Source organism: Gracilinanus agilis, chromosome 2 (assembly GCF_016433145.1).
Source record: "Gracilinanus agilis isolate LMUSP501 chromosome 2, AgileGrace, whole genome shotgun sequence".
In the NCBI taxonomy this organism is placed as follows: domain Eukaryota; kingdom Metazoa; phylum Chordata; class Mammalia; order Didelphimorphia; family Didelphidae; genus Gracilinanus; species Gracilinanus agilis.
This window is the reverse complement of record NC_058131.1, coordinates 513,386,706-513,405,818: the sequence shown is the minus strand read 5'-3', so window position 1 is coordinate 513,405,818 and position 19,113 is coordinate 513,386,706.

The window sequence follows — 19,113 nt, the reverse complement described above, 5'->3', positions numbered from 1 at the left end:
GCTTTGTATTCTTATAAATTTGACTCAACAATTCCCTATTTAAATAGTTATTTTTGTTAATTAGACACTATGCTCAATTATGTCTACCTGTTGATGGAGTACAAGGACTCTCATTGCTCATTAAATTTAATACTCTGCAAAAATTCCAGGTTACTTCATTCTAATTTTCAGCTCTACTACTATAAATTATTACTTTCCTTACATCTATTACAGCCTAGAAAGGTTAATTTGTTGTATCTTTGTTGTTTTTTTTCTTTTTCTCATAGAAGCCATGAATAACATAATTTAATTGATACCATATTTGTCAAGGATCTGGTAACTGTACATTGTCACGCCTGGGTATCAGCTACCCCAAAATATTTTGGAAGCAAAACCAAAACAAAATATTGGAGTCATAGAAAAAACACAGATTCAGCTTTCAACAATTTAAAAAAATATAATTGAGACCAGCAAACTAATTTGACTAGAAAAAAAAACGTCCTATTTTGGGAGTGGAAGGACCATCGTTCTATTCTTGCTGCAACCTTGCTACCTTGCTGCCCGACTTTGGACAAATCAGCGTCTTTCTCTGTGGTCTAACTAACCTTAACTATAAAATTAAGAATATCCCTAAAATTCTTGCTAGTTTTAAGATTTTATGATCATATGTCTATTTTTACCATGTCCCTGAGGATAATATTCCCTAATTTGCTTCTGGATTGGAACAAAAAGCCATATAAACCTTACTGAGACAGATCTGTGTTAAATAAATGTATACTTTGTAAGTACAATACTCATGCTAATAAGTGATGGTGATAACACATGGGTTGATGCGGACATGATTGGGGATGTAGACTTGAAACAACCACACCAATGCAACTATCAATAATATGGAAATAAGTCTTGATTGATGACACATGTTAAAACCAATGGAAATGCACATTGGCTATGGTGGGGTGGCGTTAAAGGGCAGGTGAAGGGGAAAGTAAAAACATGAATCATGTAACCATGGAAAATTTTTATAAAATATGAAATATCAAAAAATCAATGGTGATGATGATGATGAATAATGATGAAGAAAATTAAAAATTATAACTCAGATTTAAGGTTTGCAAGTTGGCAAAGCATTTTCCATTTCTTATCTCATTTAATTCTCACAACTGCTAATAAAAAATTATTTACATGTTAAAGATTATATACCTGAAGCATATATGAGTTAAATGATTTCATCCAATGTCACTCTGCTAGGCAATATCTGAGGAGGGTTAAGAAGTATGATCTTGCTGAAAATACATTTACCTTTCAATTTGCCTCACCATGTACTACAACCTACTCAGAGCCTAGGAATTCACATTAGTCAATCTTTTTTTTTCACCATGTGCAAGGAGCTGCTAACAGGGAATTTAATTTATTTCTTTTTTAAAATGGATCTCAGCTCACCTTCTTATTTCTTTGTCTGAATTTCCTTAAATACTAGACATATTTATTCACTCACCTAGTATTTAATGAGTACATACTATATGATATTTTTCAAGTGGATTATAAAGGAAGTATAGAAAACAGCTTTTGTGAATGGGATTTGAAATTTTAATTGGGGAGATGAAATGGAGAAGACAGCATGGTGAAATAGAAATCAAATCAGAAAGGAACAAAGGAGACATGGATTCTGGTCTCAGATTTAACACTAACTAGTTCTATAAACTAGAGTAAATCATGCCATCTCTATGGGCCTAAAATTATTCACTTGTAAAATAAGAGTGGCAAACTGCATGGTTTCTAAGGTCCTTTACAAAAGTGAGATTCTATGTCTAAATTAGCAGATAATCTAAAAGCAAATACATGATGATGCAAAGCAGATTATATATATATATATATATATATATATTTATATATAAATGTTGAGAAGAATTTAAATGTAAAGGAAAATATTAGCGTAGATATAACTTTCCTGTGTAACTAGGAAACTTGATTTTTAAAAAAAATCCATGTTCCACTTTGAAATCTTTACTCTTGTAATCACTGGTGAAATCATCACAGTCACCTCAAGAAGTAACAAAATTACATAACCATCAGTAAACAAATCACTTTCATTGTACCTATTAATTTAAGAATACAAAGTTGACATCCATGATAAGAAACAAAGAAGGAAATGAAAGCCTCTAATACTGATGTATAACAAATAATGAAATGATGAAACATTGAAATATAATTGATAGAGTTCACTTATATGTAATTAAACCTTTATAACTATATATTACTGAGAACACTGATAATATATCAGCACCTACAATAGGACAGACATATGGATTTTTCAATAATAATAATTAATAAACATTGAATAAGCTTCTACTATATGACAATCTATTGTATGAGGCTGCTAGGTGTTGTAGTATTTAGGGCTCCAGGCCTGAAATCAGGAAGACTGGAGTTCCAATCTGGCCTCAGTCTAGATGTGTGTCCTTAGAAAAGATACTTAATTGTATCTGATTCAGTTTTCTTCTTTATAAACAGAGCTAGAGAAGAAAATGGATAATCAAAATTCACTATCTTTGCCAAGGACATCCCAAAAGGGATCAGGAAGAGTCAGAAAAGCCTAAAGAACTGAACAGCCACATATGCAGAGCTCAAAAAATACAAATACAGAAAAGAAGGAAAATCTCTATGCTCAGGGTGTTTACTACCTAATGGGGGTAGACAATATATAAAAAAGCTGAGAAGAGAAGAAGAGGGGAAAAATGAATATAACACCGAAAGTCAAGGAAATCTAAAATGAGTGCTCCTCAGTGGAAAATGAGATTTAATTCATGGCTTCACTCCTCAATCAGAAGGCCAGAGGAAACTGATGAAGTCCTAGTTCCAAGGCTAGACTGAATGATGTGACTGCCCAATAATAAGGTTACTAGGAACCTGTTGGAGCTGTCAAAGAAATCCAAAATGAATGGAATCTAAGAACGTTTTTTCCTTTTAAATATTGTTTATGTTGTAATTGAACACTTGATTTCAGCTTTCATGCAATCAAAGTCAGGCAATAATTGGAATCTATTTATTCTAGGAAAATGTGTGTTTTGTTTTAATTTCTTGAAGGGATAGGTGAAACCTAAAACTAGAATTTCATTTTTTTGCAATTCACAGTATAAAAACTCTTAACTATGTTGATCAATAACTCATCTTTCACTTATAATATTTGACTAGTGGCACTGAAAAATTAAATGATTTCTTTATAGTTATATAGTCGGTAGATATCCAAGTGAGGATTTGAATTCAGGTCTTCTGAATACTAGATACCCGGATAAATGACTTAACCCTTTTTGACTCAGTTTCCTCCCCTGTAAAATGAAGTAGAGAAGGAAGGAAATGGCCAATCACTCCAGTATATTTGCCAAACAACAACAACAACAACAACAACAAAAAATCCCAAACACAAATAAATGGGTCAGGAAGAGATAGGACAGAAGGGACTGAATAGCAACATACATTAAGCTCAGGAAATACAAATACAAAAAAAGAAAAGACAGTCCCTGTCCTCAAGAAGCATACTGTCTAATAGGAAGACAACACACAGAAAAGCTGAACAGCTTTTTTTTTGTTTTCATATCATTTTTCCCCTGTTGTTTTTTTTCTTTTCTATTTTCTATTTATTCAAGCTATATATTTTTTAATTTTTAATTTTTAGAAAATTTTTCCACGATTACATAATTCATGTTTTTACTTTACCCTTTACCCCCCAGCCCCGCCCCCCAGCTAACTCATATTTCCACTGGTTTTAACATGTGTGGTCAGTCAAGACTTATTTACATATTATTGATAGTTGCATTGGTGTGGTCTTTTCTGGTCTACATCCCCAATCATGTCCTCATCAATCTAAGTGTTCAAGCAGTTGTTTTTTTCTCTGTTTCCACTCCTGTAGTTCTTCCTATGAATGTGGGTAGCGTTCTTTTCCATAAATCCCTCAGAACTGTCCTGGGTCATTGCATTGCTGCTAGTATAGAAGTCCATTACATTCTATTTTACCACAGTGTATTGGTCTCTGTGTACAATGTTCTTCTGGCTCTGCTCCTTTCACTCTGCATCAATTCCTGGAGGTCTTTCCAGTTTACATGGAATTCTTCTAGTTTATTATTCCTTTGAGCACACTAGTATTCCATCATCAAGTTCTATATTTCTATGACATGTCTGAATCTTTATACTTTGTAGATGAATTTCCATAAAAGTTAAGAAAGAACCTTCATTCAAAGTGACTCCTACTCACTGAAGAAGTGGTGCTGGAAAATGTAGATAATAAATATTCTAAACTGAGAGAATATTAAAATTAGTCACACACAAAGTTATTTTTTAATATTGTGATAACTAAAGTTCAATATAACTTTGATCCTATTAATTTTATTTTAGGAATGTAAAATTGTTTCTCTTTACAGAGGTCTATGTGTTTCATCAGACTGCCAAAGGGATTCATTTCTCTGTGTGTGTGTGTCTCTAACTTTGTGTGTATGTCTCCCTCTCTTCACTCTTTCTCTCTCTCTCTGTCTGTCTGTCTGTCTGTCTCTCTCTGTTTCTCTCTCTCTCTCTCTCTCTCTCTCTCTCTCTCTCTCACACACACACACACACACACACACACACACACACACACACGCACACACACATTCAGAGATACAAGGTTAAGAACCCCTTTTCTAAAGGGAAGTGCCAGACACAAAACTAGATTCATTTTTGGTCATTAGTAAGAAGCCAAAAAGTGAATATGCTAATTACAAGTCAATTAATGGGCCAAGGTCAGGCGCAATGAAAATCTTCTGACCTGGTTAGGTCAAGGAACAATTAGCTCTGCTGATGTACTCACCTGGGTCTTCTGGGCTAACACAATCAGGCCTGACCTCTGTGTCAGTTCCCACCCTAAGGAACCACCAGGAGGGATTCTGACCCTATTTTACTGAACCAGGATAGGAGTACTCAGGATTGCATATTTCCATTCTTGAAGGTAAATCAATGTCACTGTCAGAGAGGAAATCTTCTATACAAGATAGCTGTAGACATACCCTAACAACAACTATTTTTTCCATATCCTTTCTTATGAGTTGCCATCACTTGAAAGAACAGCAGATTAGAAACAGTAAGTCAAAAACACTGCAGTTCACAAGTAGATTCAAGTATTTACTTTTTGTTCCACTTCAGCTGGCTCTAGCTAAGACTGCTGAGGGGCTAAAATAAGAGTGGATGTGATTTTCATTATTCTTGGTTACTGGCTGAGCCCTGGGATAGTTGGAAGATACATTATGCATTTCTTTTACCCAGACAAGTGATTGTAGAAGTGTATGTGCCTAGACTCCTTTAAGTCACCAGTTTCATGCAGTTCTTTTTATGCCTTACCATTCTCTCACTCTCTGTTTCTATGTGGCATCTTCTCAGGGGATGGAAAGGTGAAATAAATAAAATATCATTTCTTTGTTGGTAGTAATTCATATTTTCAATGCCTACCCACTTCTGAACTACTTTTCAATGTGCCAAGCTTTCAGAACATACATCACAATGGATTTTGTTAACTACCATAGTGTGTACCAGATCCATAAGACAAAGTGCACTCCTTAACTATCAGTTTAATGCGATAGAGCTCATGAGAATTGTGAATTAATGAAAAAGAGACATAAAAATATTTGGCATAGTACCACAGAGTGCTAGATTTTGAATCAGGAAAATCTAAGCATTAATCTTGCCTCAGATATTTACAAGTTTTGTAATTTTAGCTAAGTTATTTAATGTCTCTAAACATCATTTTCCTCATCTGTAAAATGGTCTTCATAAATTAATTCAATAATACTTCATAAATTTTGTTCGGTGATTCACTGAGGAAGATAGGCATTGGAAAGAGCAATGTAATATCTTACAGTATTTATGCAAGCTAGATTTATATTTATCATCACCATCATTATGTTGTTGTTGTTGTTGTTGTTGTTGTTGTTGTTGTTGTTGTTGTTGTTGTTGTTGTTGTTCTTCTTCTTCTTCTTCTTCTTCTTCTTCTTCTTCTTCTTCTTCTTCTTCTTCTTCTTCTTCTTCTACTTTTCCTCTAATAGTTTTTAAATGGAAATAAACCTGATTAAAAATGAAATAAACCTGGAACAAATTTCTATTTTTTAAATATTTTTAATTTTCTGCAGACTTTTGTACACAAAGACCAAAGAACTTTTTTTGTAATTGAATAGCGATGTGACAATGATTATCATCGTCATTATCATTATTACATTCACATGGGTTGATATCTAAAGCAGTGGGAAAAGTGCCAGATATAGAGTCAAAGACATGGTTTTAAATTCCTGTTCTGTTACTCATTGTGTATGTTATAGAAACACTTCTATTTATAAGTTTAGTCTAATGTTTAATCTTTAAAATGAGGATGTTAAACTACATATATAGTATTTCACTGTATTAAATTTAATTCAGTAAACATTTAAGCACCAACTATGTGTCAAAAACCATTCTATGTTTGAGTATATTAAAAAATTCAATAATTGTCTCTCTTCAAAGAGGTTTACTTACCACTGAGTACTATGCAGACATGTAACTTTATATCCAAAACATTATGTGTTACAAGTTTATATCATATTATGAGAATATGTTCATATAAACTATATGTATATATGTACACATATATCTGTATTTGCATATACATATGCACACTAAAACATATATAATGTAATTGAAGGGGTGTGAAATAAGAAATATTGACACCAACTGAGTAGGGAAATATGCGACTAAACCTACAGTGGCTCTTGCCCTAAGCCTTTCAGAGAGGCAAAGATTATAAGGTGCCCCTTTGAGCTTTAAATGAGAAATTCTTAACTTTTTTTTGTTCTTAACATTTAGTGGTCTGTTGAGACCTATGAAGTCCTCTGAATAAAGTTTTTACACATGCAAAATAAAAAGCATAGAATTACAAAGGAAACCAATTATACTAAAACACATTTATGAAAATATTAAAACACATATACCAAGTTCACAGACTTCAAATTAAGACATCCTGTTTCATATCATGTGACTAGTTTTTCATTACATAGTTGAGATAGATTTTATGTGAGGCTTCCAATATGTCCAATTCTTTTAGCTAGTCTAATGCAGTCTTATTAAATGTCAATGTTCCAAAGAAACACGTTCTTCATTTCTGCAAATGTAATCACAGGGATTGATTTAATATGATTATTTTGGTGATTTTATAGAGTTATTTTATAATACACACCAAAAAATGAGGGCCTGATGCTTTATATTTTCATTCAGTCCCCTACGATTCCCTTAAATTTCACTCATTTCTTTGCTAAGGAGGATCATGTCATACTATGGGTGACTGGCCATCTACTTTTAGTTTCCCCAACACATACACAACTCATTTGGTCAGAGAATTAATCTCTATGTAACATGAAAACAAGATTATAGCATCTTTCAGTTATCATAATTATGTGAGTCTAACTAAGATTTTAGGATCATACACATTTTAAGTACTTATTGCTATGTATATTTAATTGTATTCTATCTATTTCCCATATAGTATTTTTTCTCACTCATTAGAATGTAAGTCACGTGAGGCCAAGGACCATACCTCATAATTAATCAAGTGCAAGATTATTCAAGAAACATTCTGTGTTTGTTCTGGGGGAAAAAACAGTAATATTCTTTTAGGTAATTTGGCATTGGTCAATGAGATGAAGACCAGAATCTAATAAGACTTACATAAAGTGATGTACAGTGAAGTGAGCAGAACCAGGAGAATGTAAAAGCAATCATGTAAGATAATCAACTGTTAATAATAGATGACCTAATCATCAGCAAAGCAAAGATCTAAGACAATGACAAAAATGACTATCCATCACCATAGAAGAAACTGATGGAGACAATGCATATGGAAGAATGCTGTTTTTTACTATATTTCCTTCATATGTATTTTCTTATGTAAGCAACATATCTTTTCCTCTACAACACAATGAACATAGAAATACCTATTGTATGATCACACATGTATAACCCATATCATATTGTCTTCCATCTTGGGAAAGAGGAAAAAGAGAGATGGAGTGAGAGGACATGGATCATGATATGCCAGAAAATGATCACTAAAAATTGTATCTATATATAATCTGGAAAGGAAAATATATAACAATTTTAAAAACAATATGATAGAGATGAGGATGTTATTCAAGCCAAGCCAGAGGTTCATGATACATAAAACTGCAAGTAAACTTTGAAATCACATAGTTGAAAGTCCTTATTGTAAAGAGATGAAGATATTGAAATTAAAAAAAAAAAGTGATATGAATGTAAATCCTTCCAGGTTCTAGTCCTTATCTTGTTAACCAATGCCAAACTACACAAGGTATATTATTTTATCCACAGCAAACACAGATTTTTCTTTTCAGCATTTTGCTCTTAATTGCTTATGAGTCATGGCCCTTGCCCTCATGTATCTTGCATTCAAATGAAGAAGACGCTCTTACATTCTGAGTAGAAGGTTGACAACTATGAACTATAACAAATCACCTTTCTAGGCTTCACTTTTTCTCCATTGCAAAAAGAGATAGTTGGATTAGAAGACTCATTTTTTTCTAGCCATAAATCTATGATTCTGTTTGGGAAAAGTGCTTGGTGGCAAATTGATTATAGAGGATAAAGGGAGAAGTAAAATAGGACTATGTAATTTCAGAGTTAGAGAGGACCTTAGAGCCATCTACTACAACATTTGCTAGAAAAAAATCTTTTCTTCAGAACATCTGGCAAATAGAAATACAGACTTAGTTTTATTACCTTAAAGAATGAGGAGCCTGCTACATCCCAAGGCAAACAATTCTACTTGGAAAAGTTCTAATTAAGACATTTCCCTTATATCTAGCCTAAATTTTCCTCTTTGTAATGTCTACTCAAATTTATTTTTGGCTTTTTTTCCAAGTCTCCCAAGTGGGAACACATAAAGCAAACCTAAACTATCTTGTTCAAGAAAGGGCTTCAAATACTTGAATATAATTCTGAAATTGTTAGTCAAATGTTTACTAGATGCCTACTATGTATTAGCACTGTGAAAAAAATTATTGGAATATGGCATGTGGAAAGTTTGGTCAACTTGAAGTTTCAGAAAAATGAATTCTATCTCAACAATGACATGAAAAATTAGTCATATGATTTAAAGGATGGTGTCTATGATGGAAGGATTTTGGAAGGATCTAAATTACACTAAGAAAAAAGGTCTAAACAAAGAGTTAAGCCAGGGGACACTGGATAGTTTATAGGACACTGTAATATTTCAAGTTAGCACTAAATATCTTTGGAAAATAAGAGGTTTATCCAAAATTATGAAGGGAATAAAATAGGAAAATCTCAGGGATATTTTCCCTTAGCTCAAGGCAAAGCAATGGGTTTAATGCTAAAAGAAAAAAACATTCAGAATTTACTCTTTTCTTGAGTAGAGATAACTAGAGATTCCAGCTAAGCCTGATGCTAGAGACACTCTGCTGGACATCATCTAGGAGAGAATCGTATACCTGAGCATTCTCAAGTTAATATACTTTGAAACTAGGAGGAGTACGCCAAACAGGAATAGTGTAATGACATCATTAGAAAACATTGGAGTCCTTATGGCTTTAGAGATCTAGGATGTTTCTCAACATATGTGTCATATTATGCATGTTCTCTTAATTTGTATTCCACTTAAATTCCTTTCAAAGGTTTTAGAACTAAAAAGGAAATGACAGGGCATCAGTCAAATGCCTTCATTTTACAAATGAGGAAATTGTGGTACTGAGAAACATTTTCTTTACCACACTGATTAAAGTATCTGAGATAGGATTTGAACTTGGAATTTCTTGTCTCAAAACCTAGTGGATTAATCACTACTTGGGAGAATGTGCCTTAGGTTGATGGGGAAAATATTTGGTTTATGCTTTTCTTATTATATCATTTCACTAAATGTTGTTGGTTTGAACTAATTATGGCATGTCCTTGAATACTGAGGGTAAATGTACCCAGGGGTATTCTGTCTCACTGGAAAAATATGTGTATACAACACTCTTTTAAGTTTAATCTTCATTATTAACATTTTCTCTATTGTTTTCTTAAGTCTATACAAAGATCAAAACAATAAATTAAGCCTTTATTTGTAGCATTTGCCATTTCTGAGGTACAAATGCTCACCCTGAAAATTTATTTATTAATTGTTTAAGTTGGTACAAGCCAATTCCAGCACAAATCTAAATTTCCAATAATAATTTTGAGCTATAGTTTTAGGGGATGCACATGAACAAAGTAATTTGAATCTTTGAAAGTCTTCCTCTGAAGGACCCAACCTTTTTGAGTTTTAGCTTCCTCAGTTACAAAATGGTTAACACTGATGTTTTTCATGTTTTTCATTTCATTTTTCATGTTTTCATGATTTTTCATATGTTTTCATTTCATTTTTTTTACAATATACCTTGAAGGGTTGCTGAGGAATAGTTTTTTGTAAACCTTAAAATATATATAAATGAAGAATTGTTTTGAAGTGACATGCCCATAGTCACATAGACCACAAGTAAAGGAAAATTTTAGAATGTAAAATTACATTTATTTAAAATAAATCATGAGACTTATAATGTCTGATATGAATCAGATAGCAATAATTAAAAATCCAATTTTGCAAACTTTGAGTAAGTGTCAATGTTATGTCCTCAGCTTTATTTCATCCACTGAGGGAAGACATTGGAACACAAATCATGAAGCCAATGTGAGTGCAGACCTATAGGGATATTCCAAGGCTTCTTTAACATCATGCAAATCAGAGCCCTTGATATGACTACTTTGGGAGACAAATGTGCTCTAGATTCTGGTTGAAAATTATTTTTTTCTTATTATTAATTTTTTTGTTTTTAGAAAAATTTACCATGGTTACATAATTCATGTTTTTACTTTGCCCTTCACCCCCTCAAAAACGCCACCCCCATAGCTAACTCGTATTTCCACTGGTTTTAACATATGTGGTCAGTCAAGACTTATTTACAAATTATTGATAGTTACATTGGTGTGGTCTTTTCAAGTCTACATCCCCAATCATGTTCTCATCAACCCAAGTGTTTAAGCAGTTTTCTTCTGTATTTCCAGTCCTGTAGTTCTTCCTCTGAATTTGGGTAGCATTCTTTTCCATAAATCCCTCATAATTGTCCTGGGTCATTGCATTGCTGCTAGTACAGAAGTCCATTACATTCTATTTTACCACAGTGTATTGGTCTCTGTGTACAATGTTCTTCTGGCTCTGCTCCTTTCACTCTGCATTAATTCCTGGAGGTCTTTCCAGTTCACATGGAATTCCTCCAGTTTATTATTCCTTTGAGCACAATAGTATTCCATCACCAACAGATACCACAATTTGTTCAGCCATTCCCCAATTGAAGGGCATACCCTTGCTTACCAGTTATTTGCCACCACAAAGAGTACAGCTAAAAATATTTTTGTGCAAGTCTGTTTATCTATGATCTCTTTGGAGTGCAATTCCGGCAATGGTATGTCTGGATCAAAGGGCAGGCATTCTTTTATCGCTCTTTGGGCATAGTTCCAAATTGTCATCCAGAATGGTTGGATCAGTTCGCAACTTCATCAGCAGTGCATTAATGTCCCAATTTTCCCACATCCCCTCCAACATTCATTACTCTCCCTTGCTCATATTAGCCAATCTGCTAGGTGTGAGGTGGTACCCCAGAGTTGTTTTGATTTCCATTTCTCTAATTATTAGAGATTTAGAATACTTTCTCATGTGCTTATTGATATTTTTATTTCTTTATCTGAAAATGGCCTATTCGTGTCTCTTGCCCATATATCAACTGTGGAATGGCTTGATTTTTTATACAATTGATTTAGCTCCTTGTATATTTGAGTAATTAGACCTATGTCAGAATTGTTTTGTTATAAAAGATTTTTTCCCAGTTTGTTGTTTCCCTTCTGATTTTAGGTGCATTGTTTTTGTTTGTGCAAAACCTTTTTAATTTAATATAATCGAAATTATTTATTTTACATTTTGTACTTTTTTCTAACTATTGCTTGATTTTAAAATCTTTCCTTTCCCAGAGATCTGACAAGTATACCATTCTGAATTTATCTTGGTGTAGGGTGTGAGATGTTGATCTAAACCTAATCTCACCCATATTGTTTTCCAATTTTCCCAACAGTTTTTGTCAAATAGTGGATTTTTGTCCCAAAAGCTGGGCTCTTTGGGTTTATCATAAACTGTCTTGCTGATGTCAATTACACCAAGTCTATTACATTGATCCTCCCTTCTGTCTCTTAGCCAGTACCATATTGTTTTGATGACTGCTTCTTTATAGTATAGCTTAATATCTTGTACTGCTAAGCCACCTTCGTTTACATTTTTTTTCATTATTTCCCTTGATATTCTTGATCTTTTGTTCTTCCAAATAAACTTTGTTATAGTTTTTTCTAATGCAGTAAAAACATTTTTGGCAGTTTGATAGGTATGGCAATAAATAAGTAAATTAATTTGGGGAAAATGGTCATTTTTATTATATTATCTCTTCCTACTCATGAGCACTAAATGTTTTTTCCAATTGTTTAGATCTAATTTTAATTGTTTGGAAAATGGTTTGTAGTTATGTTCGTATAATTCCTGTTTTTGTTTGGTAGATAGATTCCTAAGTATTTTATATTGTCTAGGGTGATTTTAAATGGTGTTTCTCTTTCTACCTCTTGATGCTCTAATGTGTTGGAAATATATAGAAATGCTGATGACTTATGTGCATTTATTTTGTATCATGCAATGTTGCTAAAGTTGTTGATTATTTCTACTAGCTTTTTAGCTGATTCTCTAGGATTTTTTAAGGATACCATCATATCACCTGCAAAGAGTGATAGCTTAGTCTCCTCATTGCCTATTTTGATACCTTCAATTTCTTTTTCTTCTCTAATTGCTATTGCTAGTGTTTCTAGTACTATGTCGAATAATAGAGGTGATAATGGGCATTCCTGTTTCACTCCTGATCTTATTGGGAAGGCTTCTAATTTATCCCCATTGCATATAATGCTTGTTGATGGTTTTAGGTATATACTGTTTATTATTTTTAGGAAGCGTCCTTCTATTCCTATACTTTCCAGTGTTTTCAATAGGAATGGATGCTGTATTTTGTCAAAGGCTTTTTCTGCATCTATTGATATAATCATGTGATTGTTGTTTGTTAGACTATTGATATGGTCAATTATATGGATGGTTTTCCTAATGTTGAACCATCTTTGCATTCCTGGTATAAGTCCCACCTGATCGTGATGAATAACCCTCTTGAGCACTTGCTGGAGTCTTTTTGCTAGTATTCTATTTAAGATTTTTGCATCTATATTCATTAAGGAGATTGGTCTGTAATTTTCTTTCTCTGTTTTTGATCTATGTGGCTTTGGAATCAGTACCATATTTGTGTCATAAAAGGAGTTTGGTAAGATTCCTTCTTTGCTTATTATATCAAATAATTTGTATAATATTGGGATTAATTGTTCTTTGAATGTTTGCTAGAATTCACTTGTGAATCCATCAGGCCCTGGTGATTTTTTCTTGGGGAGTTCTTGGATGGCCTATTCAATTTCTTTTTCTGATATTGGATTATTTAAGTATTTTATTTCTTCTGCTGTTAATCTAGGCAATTTATATTTTTCCAAATATTCATCCATATCAACTAAGTTGTTATATTTGTTGTCATATAATTGGGCAAAATAGTTTTTAATGATTGCCTTGATTTCCTCTCCATTAGAGGTTTGCCTCTCTATGTATTCTTACTAATAACTATTTTTATTGCATTATGATCTGAGAAGGTTACATTTATTATTTCTCCTTTTTTGCATTTGTTTGCCATGTTTCTGTGCCCTACATGGTCTCTTTTTGTGAATGTTCCATGTACTGCTGAGAAGAAGGTGTATTCCTTTTTGTCTCTATTCATTTTTCTGCATATATCTATTAACTCTATTTTTTCTAGGGTTTCATTCACTTCTCTCATCTCTTTCTAGGGGAAGGTTCAGGTCCCCCACTAGTATGGTTTTGCTATCTATTTCATCCTTGAGCTCTACTAGCTTGTCCTTTAGAAATTTGGAAACTATACTGTTTGGTGCATACATATTGAGTACTCATATTTCTTCATTGTTTATACTGCCTTTTATTAGGATGTAGTTACCTTCCCTATCTCTTTTAACCTTATATATTTTTACTTTGGCTCTGTCAGAGATCATGATAGCCACCCCTGCCTTCTTTTTCTCATTTGATGCCCAAAATATTTTGTTCCATCCTCTCATTTTCACATTTTGTATGTCTGTCTGTCTCATGTGTGTTTCTTGTAGACAACATATGGTAGGATTTTGGTTTCTAATCCACTTTGCTATTTGCTTCTGTTTTATGGGCCAGTTCATCCCATTCACATTCAGAGTTATAATTATCAACTGTGTATATTCCCAGACATTTTAATTGTCTCTCCTAGTCCTGTCCTTTCTTCTTTCACTGTTTCCTTCTATACCAGTGTTTTGTTTTTAATCAGTTCCTATAATCCCCTCCCTTGTACTTCCCTTTCTCTCCCCTCCCTTCTTATTCCTCTCTTATTGTTCTTTAAAGCCATGCTGCACTCACCCCCAAACCCTCTCCCTCCCTAGTATTGCTTCCCTCCCCACCAGTCTTTTATTACCTTTCTACTTCTCTACAGTGCGTGAATCAATTTTCTGCCCCTATAGATCTGATTGTTCTTCTCTAAGTTGATTTCAATACACTTAAGTATTGAATATTTCTTCTCTCTAACCTCTTTACTCTTACTGTGTATTGTTATTTTTCCCTGTTGGTCCCATGCTCTTCTTTATAGAATATAAATGTATTCCTTTTTGTTTGTTTTCCAATTTTTCTCATTATTATCTTCTTCCCCCCCAAATTTGTATATATTTATACCTACCTACCTACATACATACATATATATATATATATATATATATATATTTCTTGACATTTCATCCTATACACTTTGACCCTGTTCCCTCTATGTAAACTTCTTCTAGTTACCCTGTTGGTAATAATAATTTTTAATATTTGCCAATACCTTCTTTTCTTCTGGGGATATAAATTGATTGAACTTGTTGTGTCCTTTAAAGAAAATAATTTTTTTCTCCTCCCCCCATTCTCTTAATTACCTTATGTTGATTCTCTTGAGTTCTCTGTTTGGGCAGCAAATTCTGTTTAAGTGCGGTTTTTTTCTGGATAAGTGTTTGGAAGTCCTCAGTTTTATTGAATGACCCTACTTTCCCCTGCAATAATATAGTTAGTCTTGCTGGATAGTTGATTCTTGGTTGTAGACCCAGTTCTCTTGCTTTCTGGAATATTGTGTTCCATGCCTTCCCGTCCTTTAATGTAGGTGCAGCCAGTTCCTGTGTTATCCTAACTGTGGTTTCCTGATATCATAATGACTTCTTTTTAGCAGCTTGTAATATTTTTTCCTTGGTCTAGTAGTTTTTGAATTTGGCTATAATATTCCTGGAAGTTGTCAGTTATGGATTAAATGTAGGAGGTGATCTGTGGATTCTGTCTATTTCCACTTTTCCCTCTTGTTCAAGAATTTCTGGGCAATTTTCTCTGATAATTTCTTGTAAAATTTTTCTTTTATCATGATGTTCTGGTAAGCCAATAATTCTTAAGTTCTCTATTCTAGCTCTGTTCTCAAGATCTTTGTTTGAATCAATGAGGTGTTTCATATTCTCCTCAATTTTTTCATTGTTTTAAATTTTGTTTAATACATTCTTGTGTCCTTGTGAAGTCATTTGCTTCTAGTTTTTGAGTTATGTTTTTTAAAGACTGAATTTCATCCCTGGCTTTTTGGTCATCTTTCTCTTTCTGGTCTGATTTTCGTCATAGATCATCTTTTGCTTTATTTGCTTCATTTTCAAGCTGGCCAAGTCTGGCTTTTAAGACTTTATTTTCTTGTTTTAGCTCATGTATTTCATTTTTCAAATTGTCTTCAGCCTCTCTTGATTGCTTTTTGAGTTCCTTAAGTTCTTGAGTTAATTGAGTTTTAAATCCTTGAGTTAATTTAATTTTGAGATCTTCCAAAGCCTGTGTCCAGTTAGCTTGAACTACTTCCTCTTCTTCTATTTCTGTTTCATTTGTTCTCTTTTCACTTCCTTGAAAAAAGCTGTCAATTGTCATTTTTTCTCTTTTTCTGTTGCTTACTCATGTTTTTCCCCTTCCTTGTTCTGCTAGTTTGAGCAGACGTATTTAATGATCTTTGATGAATGATCCAGCTGGTAATGGACGTTTGCAGTTACTTTCTCTGCCCTCTGAAGACTTCTTGTCTATCCAATTATTGGGATTAATCCTCTATTGATTGGATTAATTTTACTGCTTTATCTGCCCTGAGGCTAAAACCTCCAGGGGAGGGAAAAACAAAGAAACAAAAAAAAAACATGAGGGGACAAGAAGGAGCATTTTTGATGAACTGAGCTCTCCAGTAGTGGGGGCCCCCTGCCCTGTCCACTGTGTTTGATCTGGTTTTCTTTCCTCTTGAAGCCCTGCATTCTTGATCTTGATATGAGGAAGCCAAGCTGTCTGAGGTTTCGGGTTTGGCTCTCTCTAAGCCACCATCTTCTGGGTGTTTTTGCTGTGTTTCTCTGGTTTTCTCCTTCAGTCACCTCTCCAGTGATTGTGTTTGACTCCCTGAGTTAGGTGCCAACAAGATCCTCTCCCCCAACAGCCCACTGGCCCTGTGGTGGGCCATGAGATTTCCCAGGCCACTGGAGACTTCACACAGCACATGGGGGAGGCATCCTGGGATCCTGGGATTCCCCTTCTATGTCCTCAGACCCAACAGTTCAGGAATTGAAGCTTTTTTTCTTGTTGTACCTCTTTAGTTTTGATGCAGTAGGGTTCCCCCTGCTCTGTCCCATTATTAGATTTGGTCCTCTTTCTTCTTGAAGTGCATTGTTTTTTATCTTGGTGTGTAAGGGTGCAGAGGTTTTAAGATTAGCTCTGTCTAAGCCACCATCTTCCTAGAAGTCTGAAAATTATTCTTGATTGTACAAAGAGTTTTTAATTTAATGTAATCAATTTTTTTGTTTTACATTTTATAATTTTTTCTCACTCTTGTTTGGTTTTAAAATCTTTCCTTACCCAGAGATCTGACAAGTATACTATTCTGTGTTTACTTAATTTACTTATAGTTTCCTTCTTTATATTCATGGCTTTCACCTATTCTGAATTTATCTTGGTGTAGGGTGTGAGATGTTGATCTAAACCTAATATCTCCCATATTGTCTTCCAATTTTCCCTGCAGGTTTTGTAAAATAGTAGATTTTTGTCCCAAAAGCTGGGCTCTTTGGATTTATCATGTCTTTTTGAGGTCATTCACCCCAAGTCCTCCCTTCTGTCTCTTAGCCAGTAAGATATTGTTTTGATGACAACTGCTTCAACAAATTGGGAAAAAATATTTATAACTAAAAACTCTGAGAAAGGTTTAATTACTCAAATATATAAGGAGCTAAATCAATTGTACTAAAAATCAAGCCACTCTCCAATTGATAAATGAGCAAAGAACATGAATAGGCAATTTTCAGATAAAGAAATCAAAGCTATCAATAACCACTTGAAAAGGTGTTCTAAATCTCTTATAATTAGAGAAATGGAAATCAAAATAAATCTGAGGTACCACCTCATACCTTGCAGATTGGCTAACATGACAGCAAAGGAAAGTAATAAAAGTTGGAGGGAATGTGGCAAATTTGGGATATCAATGCATTGCTGGTGGAGTTGTGAATTGATCCAATCATTCTGGATGACAATTTGGAACTATGCTCAAAGAGCTTTAAAAGACTGCCCTTTGATCTAGCCATATCACTGCTGGGTTTATACCCCAAAGAGAACATAAGGAAAAAGACATGTGCAAAAATATTCATAGCCACACTCTTTGTAGTGGCAAAAAACTGGAAAACTAAGATATGCCCTTCAATTGTGGAATTGCTGAAAAAATTGTGGTATCTACTGGTGATGGGATGCTATTGTGCTCAAAGGAATAATGAACTAGAGGAATTCCATGTGAACTGGAATGACCTCCAGGAATTAATGCATAATAAAAGGAGCAGAACTAGAAGTACATTATACACAGAGAATGATACACTGTGGTAAAAATTGAATGTAATGTACTGCTCTACTAGCAGCAATGCAATGATCTAGGACAACTCTGAGGGACTTATGAGAAAGTATGCTATTCACATTCAGAAGAATTATGGAAGTAGAAACATAGAATAAAACAACTACTTGAACACGTGGATTGAAGAGGATATGATTTGGGGTGTAGACTCTAAACAACCACCCTATTGCAACTATTAATAATATGAAAATAGGTCTTGACCAATGACATATGTAAAACTCATTGGAAATATGCATCGTCTACAGGGGTGGGGGTGAGAGGGTGAAGGGAGAGAAAGAATCATGTAACCATGGAAATATTTTCTAAAAATAATAAATTAATTAATTTTGCAAAAAGATAATTATTCTTGACCAATATCTTTGATTCCTTAATGGGGTGAAAATTTGCCAAATAGTATTTTAAACCTCTAACTCAATAGACTTTAAAAGGAATGACTGAAATGTCGTTCCTTTTGATCTCTCCCTTAGATGTCCTACAAAGGGGAATGATATTCCCATATCACCCTCCTGAAGCAATGCACCAAAAGGAAAAAAAAAATTATGGCAGCAACCTAAACTCCCAGGTACTGCTTATCCAGCAGGAGATGATCTATACAGCAACTTAGAGATGATCATTGCCATAAGGATATCATTGATGAAAGAACAAGAAAGCCATGCCTATGCATAGTTTGCTAGGAAATCCATGGATGTTACACAAGCAATGCAGTTACAGGTAAGAGTGAAATTATTTGTTCATAAATCTTTCAAATAATTTCATATGTTTAAGTATCAACCTCCAAGGAGAATATAATAAAAGTGATGGATTACTATTTGCCAATAGGCACTTATGAGTCATTTGTGCTTAAAGCATTTCTTTTTCAGTAGAAGAGAAAATAGTTGTCCTATTACCGATACACTTTGTACATTGAGTACCTTTCAAGAAGAAACTCTATTATTAATTCTTTTTATGGAATTCCTAGATGTATAAAATC